The 14644-nt window shown below is 28.4% G+C and overlaps 1 protein-coding gene across 21 annotated transcripts in view; it reads right to left on the reverse strand.

The window, feature by feature from the left end:
• The window catches only part of LOC105833808 (molybdopterin synthase catalytic subunit), a 123295-nt gene that overhangs the window by 96639 nt on the left and 12012 nt on the right, over positions 1 to 14644 (reverse strand). For 5 of the 21 annotated variants that reach the window (XM_036287613.1, XM_036287614.1, XM_036287611.1 and 2 more), the window contains one exon: positions 13184 to 14092. The exons of 14 other annotated variants lie outside the window; for them this stretch is intronic. The gene's annotated coding sequence lies outside the window, so the exon portion shown is untranslated. Of the gene's footprint in view, positions 1 to 13183; positions 14438 to 14644 lie in introns of those variants that run through there. 2 more of the 21 variants (XM_036287616.1, XM_036287610.1) reach the window with 2 other exon arrangements.

Here is a 14644-nt window from a genome sequence, read left to right on the forward strand (position 1 = left end):
TATTGTTAACGTACTTTCATGAAATGTATAAATACTTGATCTAGCGGTTTTAGAAAGAGTTATTATAAAAATAACCATTGTTTTTCAAACGAACGTGTCGGAAAACATACAAAAAAGCTTTGAAACTATTGCAGAAATTATATTGGAGAATGCTGTGTGGTTGTTGAGAACTCGCTATAAAATTGTTAGTTACTCTTGTAGTGCGGTGCCAGCCCGGTCTAATAAAAAAATGCTTCTTAAAAATGCTTAAAAACCTGTAGTCGTGACGCGAAAATTGCAAAATAGCCTTGCGGAATTATTACAGAATTATTGAAAAATTGCTTATGTTACTCGTCTGGGAACTGCTATAAATGGTTTTAGGTTACCTCTTGTAGTGCGGTGCCAGCCGTCTAATAAAAAAAAATTGTTTAAAAATGCTTAAAGACCGGAACTGTCGACGAAACATATAAAAAGCTTTGAAACTATTGCGGAACTGTTAGAAAATGCCATAAAGTAGTTGAAACTCGCCAAAAAGTGGTACCTTACTCTTGTAGTGCAATGCCAACAGCAAATTAAAAAACTGTTTTTAAATATATTTAATGTACAGAACTATTGCTGAAATCTATCAGGAACTCTAGAAATTACGGGTGCCAGTACTATATGTTACTCCATCGCTGTTAGAAGGATAGAGAAGAGACGTTGAACCCCACGACAGTAACAATATTTATCAAGTAATTTTTAATTATCTTAATTATCTTTTTTGCCAATACATTAAATATAATTATAATTCTTTTTTTTATTGTATTAATTAAAAAATTAATATATTGTTAGTAAAATGTATATTTTTAATTGCAGGTATGTTTAACTGAATACCATATCTAATTGTATATAATTGTATGTGGCGCCATATATAATGCTGTGTTAGTAGTGCATTTTGTATATAATTATATATAGCATTATATACAACTATATAGTCATATATAGCCATATATATTAATGTGGCTAATCTGGGTCCATATAATAATCAGATATAGCACCATATCTAATTTTATATAATTGTATGTGACGCCAGATATAATGCTATGTGAGCATCCTATATATAATTATATATAGCATATATATGGCGCCATATACAATTAGATATGCAGACTTGCCCGCTAGTTAGAGCGCGGCGCCGTCGATAGGCGGCGTACTCTCTCAGGAGCAAAGTGCAGTCGATCGGCTACATAAAGATCACTCGTAGCGTGGTTAAGGCAAGCAAAAATTAGCTTCTTGTTCCTGTCTGATGTGGAAGAGGACTGCCACTATTTTTATGATTTACTCATTAGAAATATCTATATATGGTTATTTATATATAAATATTTATATATCTGTATATGGTTACATACAATCTGATTGTATATAATGTTAATTATATATAATCATATATGATTATATATAATTATATGTGGTTGTATATAATTATATATGGCTATGTGGTTATATATGTTTATATATAGTTTACATACAATCGTATACGATTGTATAATGCCATTTTTTTATATGATTGTATATAATGTCATTTGAAGATTTGAAGAAAATAATGTTATTGAACTTTTACGAGAAAGAAATCTTGATATCTCAAAATTGAGTGTACCAATTTATTTGGATTGGTTGCAATTGAAAACTCACATTAATATTATCTCATGAAAAAATAATTTAGATATAATTATATATAATTATTTTTTCTCGGAAAGATGCATATATAGACTCAGTTGTTCTTATTCTTTCATATATGAAACTATATATGACTTTATAGGATTATATATATATATCTATATATGATTACTCAACTTCAATAGGTACAATCAGATATGACCTGATATTATTATATATAATCATATAAAGCATTTGCATTTCTTCAGATATAAGCCGGCAAGAACAATGGAGTCCATATATAAAAATATATATAAATATATATAAATTATATATAAATTATATATAGTGCCCATAAATAATTTATATATAATTATATATGCTGGTATATATAAATCATATATAATTACATATAATTATATATAACGTCATATATAATTATATCTAAATTATGTTTTCCTGAAATAATATTAATGTGAGTTTTCAATTGCAACCAATCCAATTAAATCGGTACACTCAATTTTGAGATATCAAGATTTCTTTCTCGTAAATTCATTATTTACATTATACATAATAATTTTGTTTTAGTAAAATGAAATTGTATGTAGGCACATTGTAAAGCCTCTTGAATGGCAAACTGGATTTACATGTGTGTATATTACATAGAAATCTGATCTGAAGAAAATAATGTTATTGAACTTTACGAGAAAGAAATCTTGATATCTCAAAATTGAATGTACCGATTTAATTGGATTGATTGCAATTAAAAACTCACATTAATATTATCTTATGAAGAAATAATTTAGATATAAGTATATATGACGTATTTAAATATATTTGATTGATTTATTGATCTTTCGACTGATTTGTGAATGTATATGTACTTAACGTTTTTTTTTTACTTTTATAAGGTTTTGATAGAATTTATCTTCTTTTGTAAAAATCAAGTGATAGTGTTCCTTACATATTTTAATTTAAATTGATTTATTTATTATACATTATTCATTTTTAATTATAAACATATGTAGATGTACATAACATTATTAATATTTATATTGAATATACATGTATACGGCAATCATATTTGTTAATGCACATATGTACAAATTCTAATAACAATATTAGTAAAAACACAATATAAACACAACAAATAACATTAATATAATAAAATTATATATGTATATACATATATACAGGGTGACAGCTAACTGGCAGCCAATCTGTAATAGATAGATATATATAGATATACTAATAGATAGATGTATAGATATACTAATATAGAATAAACATAAATATATATATATATTTACGTTTATTTGTATATTAATATATCTATTAGTATATTTGTATACATCTATCTATTAGTATATCTATATATATATACATACATCTATCTATTACAGATTGGCTGCCGGTTAGCTGTCACCCTGTATATATGCATACACATATATAATTTTAATTATATTAATGTTATTTGTTTGTGTTTATATTGTGTTTTACTAATATTGTTATTAAAATTTATACATATGTGCATTAACAAATATGATTGCCGTATAGTCATGTATATTCAATATAAATATTAATAATGTTACGTACATCTACATATGTTTATAATTAAAAAATGAATAATGTATAATAAATAAATCAATTTAAATAAAATTATGTAAGAAACAAACTATCACTTGATTTTTACAAAAAGAAGATAAATTCTACCAAAATATAACCAAAATATATTTTTACCTTATAAAAGTAAAAAAGAAACGTCAAGTACATACACATTCAAAAATCAGTACAAGATCAATAAAATTAATCAAATATATTTAAAAAACTTCGAAAAATCCTCAAAGAATAAAAATTTATTCGAAAATTATTTAAGAAATGAAAATGTTTACCAATTATAAATATTGAAACAAAAACTTAACATGTTCGAGTAGCATTAATTATATTCTTGTATACTTATCAATATCAATAACATAATATTTATACCTTCTTTTTTCTTATCTTATTTTAATCCTGATCCTTATCTTGTTTCCCGTTTCTTTCTCTCTTTCTCTCTTTTTTTCGTACCACACAATTTTTTTTTCTTAATTTTATATTCTCAACTGCGAGGTTATTTAATTCGCCATACAATATTTTTAGCAGTAATGCCTGTAATTGTCAACTATATATTTAAACTTATTATAATAAGAACTTAATTAATATACATACATTTACATAACAATATATCAATTTTTTAATCAATACAAATAAAAAAATTATAATTATATTTAATGTATTGGCAAAAAAAATAATTAAGATAATTAAGAATTACTTGATAAATACGTGTTTCTGTCGTGGCGTCCAACGTCTCTTCCTTACCCTTCTAACAGCGATGGTGATACAAAAATGGTTATATCATAATATTATTATATTAAATTAAATATGTCATAATATATTGTATTAAATTTCAACTTACTTTGTTAAGCATCAGTTAAACGTATCTGCAATTCAAAACAAATACTCTCTGCTATTTTATAATCTTCCAGTCTAAGTAATTTTTTCCCGGTATTTTTCTTGCTTCTTTTTGTGTCTTTCCGTCTCTCGTTAAACAGTCAAACTGTCAAAAACTGTCAACTATATAAACTGTCAAACTTCACACACGAACGAAGCGAGTCAAGCGCGAGACAGCCAATCGCGATCGGAATAAAGAGGCAACAATGCAATCGCGATTAGCAGGCAACTTTAGGGTTACATGGCTATTTTATAAGAGGAAACTTCACACACGAACGAAGCGAGTCAAGCGCGAGACAGCCAATCGCGATCGGAATAAAGAGGCAACAATGCAATCGCGATTAGCAGGCAACTTTAGGGTTACATGGCTATTTTATAAGAGGACTAGAACATGCACGCGCTTCGCGCGCGCCAACTGTTATTTTTTTATTTGTTATTACACCCTGCATAAAATTACTATTGCATATAACATATATACAACTCGTTTATTTCTTAAACATTTCGGCCTTTGAAAAAAGGTTACATAGCTTAATTACATAATAACATAGGACTCTTAATGACTATTTACGCTTTTCTTTGTCATTTCTCGTCTTTAATACATTTTTCATTCATTTTGTACCTATATCTACCTCTGATAACATTTTCCTAACAGAGAAATTTTGTCTTCGCAATTCTGTAAATTCTTCTAATATTGGTTCTAAAGTCTCTACTTTTAAATTGTATAGCCTACACTTTTTCCTTTTTCCAATATCTATTCCCTAATGCCTCGTTTCCGCACTTAAATCTCGCTATCATAGACTAACTCCCTACTCTTATTTTACCCCACTAAAATATACAAAAGCTTCTCATCTATTTTTATTTCTTTGTACACTCTATTATATTTTGCCCATATTATTTTTTCATATCTTCCTTGTTTTTGTTCGTCTCTGTTTATCTTTCTAACCCTTCTAGTGAGAAATAACCATCAAATCGACATCAATTTGATTTGATCAATGCAATTTATATCAATTCTCCCTTAATTTGATATCAATTTGATGGGTTATTTTTCTAACTAAGTTATGTATATACATAAAGTTTTTTCATAGAATTCCTGATAAGTTTCAGAAATAGTTCCGTTGATTTATTTAAAAAAAATTGATATTTGAAAATATGAGGTGCTATTTTCCCCTGGCACCTCATTAATAAAAATTGAACGTTTTAACAGCAGTTATACTTGCACCCGTAATAGTTCTAGAGTTTTTGATAGATTTTAACAATAGTTCTGTATTCTACATTAAATATATTTAAACAATTTTTTAATTATACGGCTGGCACCGCACTAAAAAAGTAAACTACCATTTTATAGCGAGTTCCAGACGATTACATAGCATTTTTCAATAGTTCAGCAATAGTTCCAAAGCTTTTTGCAGGTTTCGTCGACAATTCCGGTCTTTAAGCATGTTTAAACAATTTTTTTATTAGACGGCTGGCACCGCACTACAAGAGTAAACTACTATTTTATAGCAAATTCCAGACAAGTACATAGCATTTTTCAATAGTTCTGCAATAGTTCTAAAGCTTTTTGTAGATTTTGTCGACAGTTCCGGTCTTTAAACATTTTTAAACAATTTTTTATTTGATCCTGTCTCGCACTATCAGATATGAATACTACGCTATGGTATTTAAACTTCAGCCAATTTTATGGTATCTGATAGGTATGTGTTAGTAATGTAATTGACATTTTTTAAATTTTAGAGTTGGGTTAGTTAATCTAATTTTTAACTAAGTTAATGAAATTTAATTGATTATGAAATGAATTCTATTATGTTAAAAGTTACGTAAATAAATACTAATTCTATTAAATTTACGTTAAGATTAATTTGTTTCTAGTTAAAGTAAAAGTTAATTTTGAGAAACTTTTTTATATTAAATTAAAAAGTCATATGATTTGTTTAAGTTAAATTACCAACATAATTACAATATTATTTGTCAAATATATTTAATTTTAATATAATATTTTATTTTTAAATTAACTTACAATGTCGCTCTATTGTTAACCAGTAATTCATGACATGTATAAATACTTATCCTTAGAGGTTTAGAAAGAGGTTACTTATAAATACCATTGTTTGTCAAACGAACTGTCGATAAAACCTACAAAAAGCTTTGAAACTATTGCAGAAATATATTGGAGAATGCTGTGTGGTTGTCTGGAACTCGCTATAAAATTGTAGTTTACTCTTGTAGTGCGGTGCCAGCCGTCTAATAAACAAATCGCCTAAAAATGCTAAAAACCAGAACTGTCGACAAAACCTGCATAAAGATTTGGAACTATTGCAAAACTATTAAAAAATGCTATGTACTCGTCTGGAACTTGCTATAAAATGGTAGTTTACTCTTGTAGTGGAGTGCCAGCAGTCTAATAAAAAAAATTGTTTAAAAATACTTAAAGATCGAAAATGTCGACGAAACCTACAAAAAGCTTTGTCACTATTGCAGAACTATTGAAAAATGTTATGTACTCGTCTGGAACTCACTATAAAATGGTAGTTTACTCCTGTAGTGCGGTGCCAGCCGTCTAATAAACAAATTGCCTAAAAATGCTTAAAGACCGGAACTGTCGACGAAACCTGCAAAAAGCTTTGGAACTATTGCAGAACTATTAAAATATGCTATGTACTCGTCTGGAACTCGCTATAAAATGGTAGTTTACTCTTGTAGTGCGGTGCCAGCCGTCTAATAAAGAAATTGCTTAAAAATGCTTAAAGACCGGAACTGTCGACGAAACCTGCAAAAAGCTTTGAAACTATTGCAGAACTATTGAAAAATGCTATGTACTTGTCTGGAACTCGCTATAAAATTGTAGTTTACTCTTGTAGTGCGGTGCCAGCCGTCTAATAAAAAAATTCTTTAAAAATGCTTAAAGACCGAAACTGTCGACGAAACCTACAAAAAACTTTGTCACTATTGCAGAACTATTAAAATATGTACTTGTCTGGAACTCGCTATAAAATTGTAATTTACTCTTGTAGTGCGGTGCCAGCCGTCTAATTAAAAAATTCTTAAAAATGCTCAAAGACCGGTACTGTCGACGAAACCTACAGAAAGCTTTGTCACTATTGCAGAACTATTAAAATATGTTATGTATTCGTCTGGATCTCGCTATAAAATGGTAATTTACTCTTGTAGTGCGGTGTTAGCCGTCTAATAAAAAAATTGTTTAAAAATGCTTAAAAACCGGAACTGTCGACGAAATCTGCAAAAAGCTTTGGACCTATTGCAGAACTATTAAAACATGCTATGTACTCTTCTGAAATTCGCTATAAAATGGTAGTTTACTCTTGTAGTGCGGTGCCAGCGGTCTACTAAAAAATTGTTTAAAAATACTTAAAGACCGGAAGTGTCGACAAAACCTGCAAAAAGCTTTCAAACTATTGCAGAACTATTAAAATATGCTATGTACTCGTCTGGCACTCGCTATAAAATGGTAGTTTACTCTTGTAGTGCGGTGCCAGCCGTCTAATAAAAAAATTGCTTAAAAATGCTTAAAGACCGGAACTGTCGACGAAATCTACAAAAGCTTTGACATTATTGCAGAACTTTTAGAAAATGTCATAAAGTTGACTGAAACTCGCCAAACAGTGGTACTTTACTCTTGTGGTGCAATGCCAACAGCCAAATTAAAAAACTGTTTAAATATATTTAATGTACAGAACTATTGCTAAAATCTATCAGGAACTTTAGAACTATTACGGGTGCAAGTAGAACTGCTGTTAAAATGTTCAATTTTCATTAATGAGGTGCCACTGGAAGTTAGCACCTCATTTTTTTAAATTTTATTTTTTTAAATATTTTATGTATTCGTATGGAACTCGCTATAAAATGGTAATTTACTCTTGTAGTGCGGTGCCAGCCGTCTAATAAAAAAATTGCTTAAAAATGCTTAAAAACCTGATATGTCGACGAAACTTGCAAATAGCTTCGGAACTATTACAGAATTATTGAAAAATGCTATGTACTCGTCTGGAACTCGCTATAAAATGGTAGTTTACTCTTGTAGTGCGGTGCCAGCCGTCTAATAAAAAAATTGTTTAAAAATGCTTAAAGACCGGAACTGTCGACGAAACATATAAAAAGCTTTGAAACTATTGCGGAACTGTTAGAAAATGCCATAAAGTTAGTTGAAACTCGCCAAAAAGTGATACCTTACTCTTGTAGTGCAATGCCAACAGCCAAATTAAAAAACTATTTAAATATATTTAATGTACAGAACTATTGCTGAAATCTATCAGGAACTCTAGAACTATTACGGGTGCCAGTACTATATTGTTACTCCATCGCTGTTAGAAGGATAGAGAAGAGACGTTGAACCCCACGACAGTAACACATATTTATCAAGTAATTTTTAATTATCTTAATTATCTTTTTTGCCAATACATTAAATATAATTATAATTCTTTTTTTTTGTATTAGTTAAAAAAATAATATATCGTTATGTAAAATGTATATTTTTAATTGCAGGTACGTTTAACTGAATACCATATCTAATTGTATATAATTGTATGTGGCGCCATATATAATGCTGTGTTAGTAGTGCATTTTGTATATAATTATATATAGCATTATATACAACTATATAGTCATATATAGCCATATATATTAATGTGGCTAATCTGGGTCCATATATAATCAGATATAGCACCATATCTAATTTTATATAATTGTATGTGACGCCAGATATAATGCTATGTGAGCATCCTATATATAATTATATATAGCATTATATATGGCGCCATATACAATTAGATATGCAGACTTGCCCGCTAGTTAGAGCGCGGCGCCGTCGATAGGCGGCGTACTCTCTCAGGAGCAAAGTGCAGTCGATCGGCTACATAAAGATCACTCGTAGCGTGGTTAAGGCAAGCAAAAATTAGCTTCTTGTTCCTGTCTGATGTGGAAGAGGACTGCCACTATTTTTATGATTTACTCATTAGAAATATCTATATATGGTTATTTATATATAAATATTTATATATCTGTATATGGTTACATACAATCTGATTGTATATAATGTTAATTATATATAATCATATATGATTATATATAATTATATGTGGTTGTATATAATTATATATGGCTATGTGGTTATATATGTTTATATATGGTTACATACAATCGTATACGATTGTATAATGCCATTTTTTTATATGATTGTATATAATGTCATTTGAAGATCTGAAGAAAATAATGTTATTGAACTTTTTCGAGAAAGAAATCTTGATATCTCAAAATTGAGTGTACCAATTTATTTGGATTGGTTGCAATTGAAAACTCACATTAATATTATCTCATGAAAAAATAATTTAGATATAATTGTATATAATTATTTTTTCTCGGAAAGATTCATATATAGACTCAGTTGTTCTTATTCTTTCATATATGAAACTATATATGACTTTATAGGATTATATATATATCTATATATGATTACTCAACTTCAATAGGTACAATCAGATATGACCTGATATTATTATAATCATATAAAGCATTTGCATTTCTTCAGATATAAGCCGGCAAGAACAATGGAGTCCATATATAAAAATATATATAAATATATATAAATTATATATAAATTATATATAGTGCCCATAAATAATTTATATATAATTGTATATGCTGGTATATATAAATCATATATAATTACATATAATTATATATAACGTCATATATAATTATACCTAAATTATGTTTTCCTGAAATAATATTAATGTGAGTTTTCAATTGCAACCAATCCAATTAAATCGGTACACTCAATTTTGAGATATCAAGATTTCTTTCTCGTAAATTCATTATTTACATTATACATAATAATTTTGTTTTAGTAAAATGAAATTGTATGTAGGCACATTGTAAAGCCTCTTGAATGGCAAACTGGATTTACATGTGTGTATATTACATAAGAATCTGATCTGAAGAAAATAATGTTATTGAACTTTTACGAGAAAGAAATCTTGATATCTCAAAATTGAATGTACCGATTTAATTGGATTGATTGCAATTAAAAACTCACATTAATATTATCTTATGAAGAAATAATTTAGATATAATTATATATGACGTATTTAAATATATTTGATTGATTTTATTGATCTTTCGACTGATTTGTGAATGTATATGTACTTAACGTTTTTTTTTTTTTACTTTTATAAGGTTTTGATAGAATTTATCTTCTTTTTGTAAAAATCAAGTGATAGTGTTCCTTACATAATTTTATTTAAATTGATTTATTTATTATACATTATTCATTTTTTAATTATAAACATATGTAGATGTACATAACATTATTAATATTTATATTGAATATACATGTATACGGCAATCATATTTGTTAATGCACATATGTATAAATTCTAATAACAATATTAGTAAAAACACAATATAAACACAACAAATAACATTAATATAAATAAAATTATATATGTATACACATATATACAGGGTGACAGCTAACTGGCAGCCAATCTGTAATAGATAGATATATATAGATATACTAATAGATAGATGTATAGATATACTAATATAGAAATAAACATAAATATATATATATATATTTACGTTTATTTGTATATTAATATATCTATTAGTATATTTGTATACATCTATCTATTAGTATATCTATATATATATATACATATATCTATCTATTACAGATTGGCTGCCGGTTAGCTGTCACCCTGTATATATGCATATACATATATAATTTTAATTATATTAATGTTATTTGTTGTGTTTATATTGTGTTTTACTAATATTGTTATTAAAATTTATACATATGTGCATTAACAAATATGATTGCCGTATAGTCATGTATATTCAATATAAATATTAATAATGTTACGTACATCTACATATGTTTATAATTAAAAAATGAATAATGTATAATAAATAAATCAATTTAAATAAAATTATGTAAGGAACAAACTATCACTTGATTTTTACAAAAAGAAGATAAATTCTACCAAAATATAACCAAAATATATTTTTACCTTATAAAAGTAAAAAAGAAACGTCAAGTACATACACATTCAAAAATCAGTACAAGATCAATAAAATTAATCAAATATATTTAAAAAACTTCGAAAAATCCTCCAAAGAATAAAAATTTATTCGAAAATTATTTAAGAAATGAAAATGTTTACCAATTATAAATATTGAAACAAAAACTTAACATGTTCGAGTAGCATTAATTATATTCTTGTATACTTATCAATATCAATAACATAATATTTATACCTTCTTTTTTCTTATCTTATTTTAATCCTGATCCTTATCTTGTTTCCCGTTTCTTTCTCTCTTTCTCTCTTTTTTTCGTACCACACAATTTTTTTTTCTTAATTTTATATTCTCAACTGCGAGGTTATTTAATTCGCCATACAATATTTTTAGCAGTAATGCCTGTAATTGTCAACTATATATTTAAACTTATTATAATAAGAACTTAATTAATATACATACATTTACATAACAATATATCAATTTTTTAATCAATACAAATAAAAAAATTATAATTATATTTAATGTATTGGCAAAAAAAATAATTAAGATAATTAAGAATTACTTGATAAATACGTGTTTCTGTCGTGGCGTCCAACGTCTCTTCCTTACCCTTCTAACAGCGATGGTGATACAAAAATGGTTATATCATAATATTATTATATTAAATTAAATATGTCATAATATATTGTATTAAATTTCAACTTACTTTGTTAAGCATCAGTTAAACGTATCTGCAATTCAAAACAAATACTCTCTGCTATTTTATAATCTTCCAGTCTAAGTAATTTTTTCCCGGTATTTTTCTTGCTTCTTTTTGTGTCTTTCCGTCTCTCGTTAAACAGTCAAACTGTCAAAAACTGTCAACTATATAAACTGTCAAACTTCACACACGAACGAAGCGAGTCAAGCGCGAGACAGCCAATCGCGATCGGAATAAAGAGGCAACAATGCAATCGCGATTAGCAGGCAACTTTAGGGTTACATGGCTATTTTATAAGAGGATTTTTTCCCGGTATTTTTCTTGCTTCTTTTTGTGTCTTTCCGTCTCTCGTTAAACAGTCAAACTGTCAAAAACTGTCAACTATAAACTGTCAAACTTCACACACGAACGAAGCGAGTCAAGCGCGAGACAGCCAATCGCGATCGGAATAAAGAGGCAACAATGCAATCGCGATTAGCAGGCAACTTTAGGGTTACATGGCTATTTTATAAGAGGAAAGGAGAAAAGGAGAAAGGAGAAAGGAGACTAGATTAAGCGCTTGGCGCGCGCCAACTGTTATCTTTTCATTTGTTATTATACCCTGCATAAAATTACTATTGCATATAATATATATCATTTCTCGTCTTTAATGCATTTTTCATATATTTTGTACCTATATTTACCTTTGATATAGAAATCCTAATAAAGAAATTTTGTCTTCGCAATTTTGTAAATTCTCCTAATAAGTGTTCTAAAGTCTCTACTTTTAAATTGCATAGCCTACACTTCTTTTTTTTCCAATATCTATTCCCTAATGCATCATTTTCGCACTTAATCGTTGACTGATCCCTACCTTTATACCCCGCTAAAATATACGAAGGTTTTGTTATGTGTTGATTAAACTTATAAACCTTGAATATACTTCCTTGTGACGAAGTCACTTGCTTTATTTATTGGATCTCAGAAAAAAACGCCTTGCGGCCATGTCATCGCCTTTTACGCGTCTATCTACCGGAAGAAGCAGAACTAGCACCGCGATATGGTGGGACTTACGGTCCGCGTTCTAGGGACATTAGTTCACGGATAGTGATGTGAGCGCCAATATTTAAATCGTTTCCAAATTAATAATGTAGAACAAATTGCAAGTGAGAGACAAATTTAACGATTTTGACACTTAACAGGCTTCTTATCTATTTTTATTTCTTTGTACAATCTATTATATTTTGCCCACATTATTTTATCTTTCTTGTTCTTGTTCGTCTCTGTTTATCTTTTCTAGCCCTTCTATTTCCTGAACGTTTACTAACCTTAATCTATAATTATCTCATTTTATTCTTTTCTTACCTCAATCCTTTTTCTTCCTTCTTTCCTTCAATTTCTCTTCAACATTCCAGAATTATCTTATTCTTCTTCATTCTTTTTTTCTTTTCTTCATATTTCACTACTCTTTTCCAGCTTCTATCCTTACTTTATTTGTCTTTGTTTTCTTTAGTACTATATTCCGGAGTGTTAAAATCTAAACCTAAAGTTGATCTGATATACTTCTTTTGAATTCTCTCAACTTTTATTTCTTTTCAGCCCAAATTTTAGCTGCATACAGTAAAATATTTTTTATTAAACTGTGAAACATTCTTAGTCTTCTTTCAAAATAGTTTTTAAATTTTTATTGTCCTATTCCCCATGCCTATTCCATTGAATCCTTTATTTTTTAACTGCCTTTCTTATGTGTGTCTCTCCGTTTTTTTGAAAATAATACCCTAAATATTTCAGTCCTTTAACTTCTTTGATTCATTTATTTCACCACTTACAATTTTTTTTATTCTTCTTTTCATTACCTTTTGTAAACACTAAAACTTTCGATTTTTTTATATTTAAATTTAGCTCTTTTTTTCTCAAAATTTTATTTAAAAAATCTATTTATAATTTCTTTCAATTCCTTAGGGCCTTTCGCTATTAATACTTCATCATCCGCATAAGCTAGTGATCAAATTTTCTCCATATTTATCATGATTCCTCTGCTTGTCCTCCTTTTATATATTCTTCTAAGTTCGCCATGTATAACATAAATAACGTCGAACTCAGTAGGCACAAAGATGTCTATTTTCATCATCTAAAATCCTTCTTTTTATGTATTCTAACTACATTTTTCGTTTCCCTGTAAAATAATTCTGTCCTTGATTGTGTGTTATACCGTATTCTTGTATTATCTTCTTCAATTTGACTTGTTTATCTTATCGAAAGTCGCGCTCAGATCTGCAACAAAGGCACATAACTATCTTCCTTTTCAATGAGTTGTAAATCGCCTAACGGTCTACATCGGATCTTAGTAATGGATATAATTTTTTTAAATTAAATTTAATTTTCTTAGCTTTATTTTAAACTGCGCCGACAGGATTCGTCAGACTTAAGACACAGTAACTAAGCTAAATTTCGATGCTCAAGCGCATTTTACAATCCTTTCTTCCTTTCTTCCTACCTTCCCCAAAAAACTGTACATTAATTTATTGCGAAAAATAATACCTCAGCCGGGGTTCGAATCCGGATCTCTCGTCTTTCTGTGTGCAAATGATCAGTGCGCATCTTTCCGTGTGCAAATGATCAGTGTGCGTCTTTCCGTGTGCAAATGATCAGTGCGCATCTTTCTGTGTGCAAATGATCGGTGTGCATCTTTCCATGTGCAAATGATTGGTGCGCATTTCTTGGTGTTCAAATGAGTGGTTTGCAAGTAAACAATGTGCAAGTGAATGGTGCGCAAGTGAGCGGTGTACAAATAAATGGTGTGCAACTTTTACATGTCCAAGTGAA

The sequence above is a fragment of the Monomorium pharaonis genome, chromosome 5, assembly GCF_013373865.1.
Source record: "Monomorium pharaonis isolate MP-MQ-018 chromosome 5, ASM1337386v2, whole genome shotgun sequence".
Lineage (NCBI taxonomy): Eukaryota > Metazoa > Arthropoda > Insecta > Hymenoptera > Formicidae > Monomorium > Monomorium pharaonis.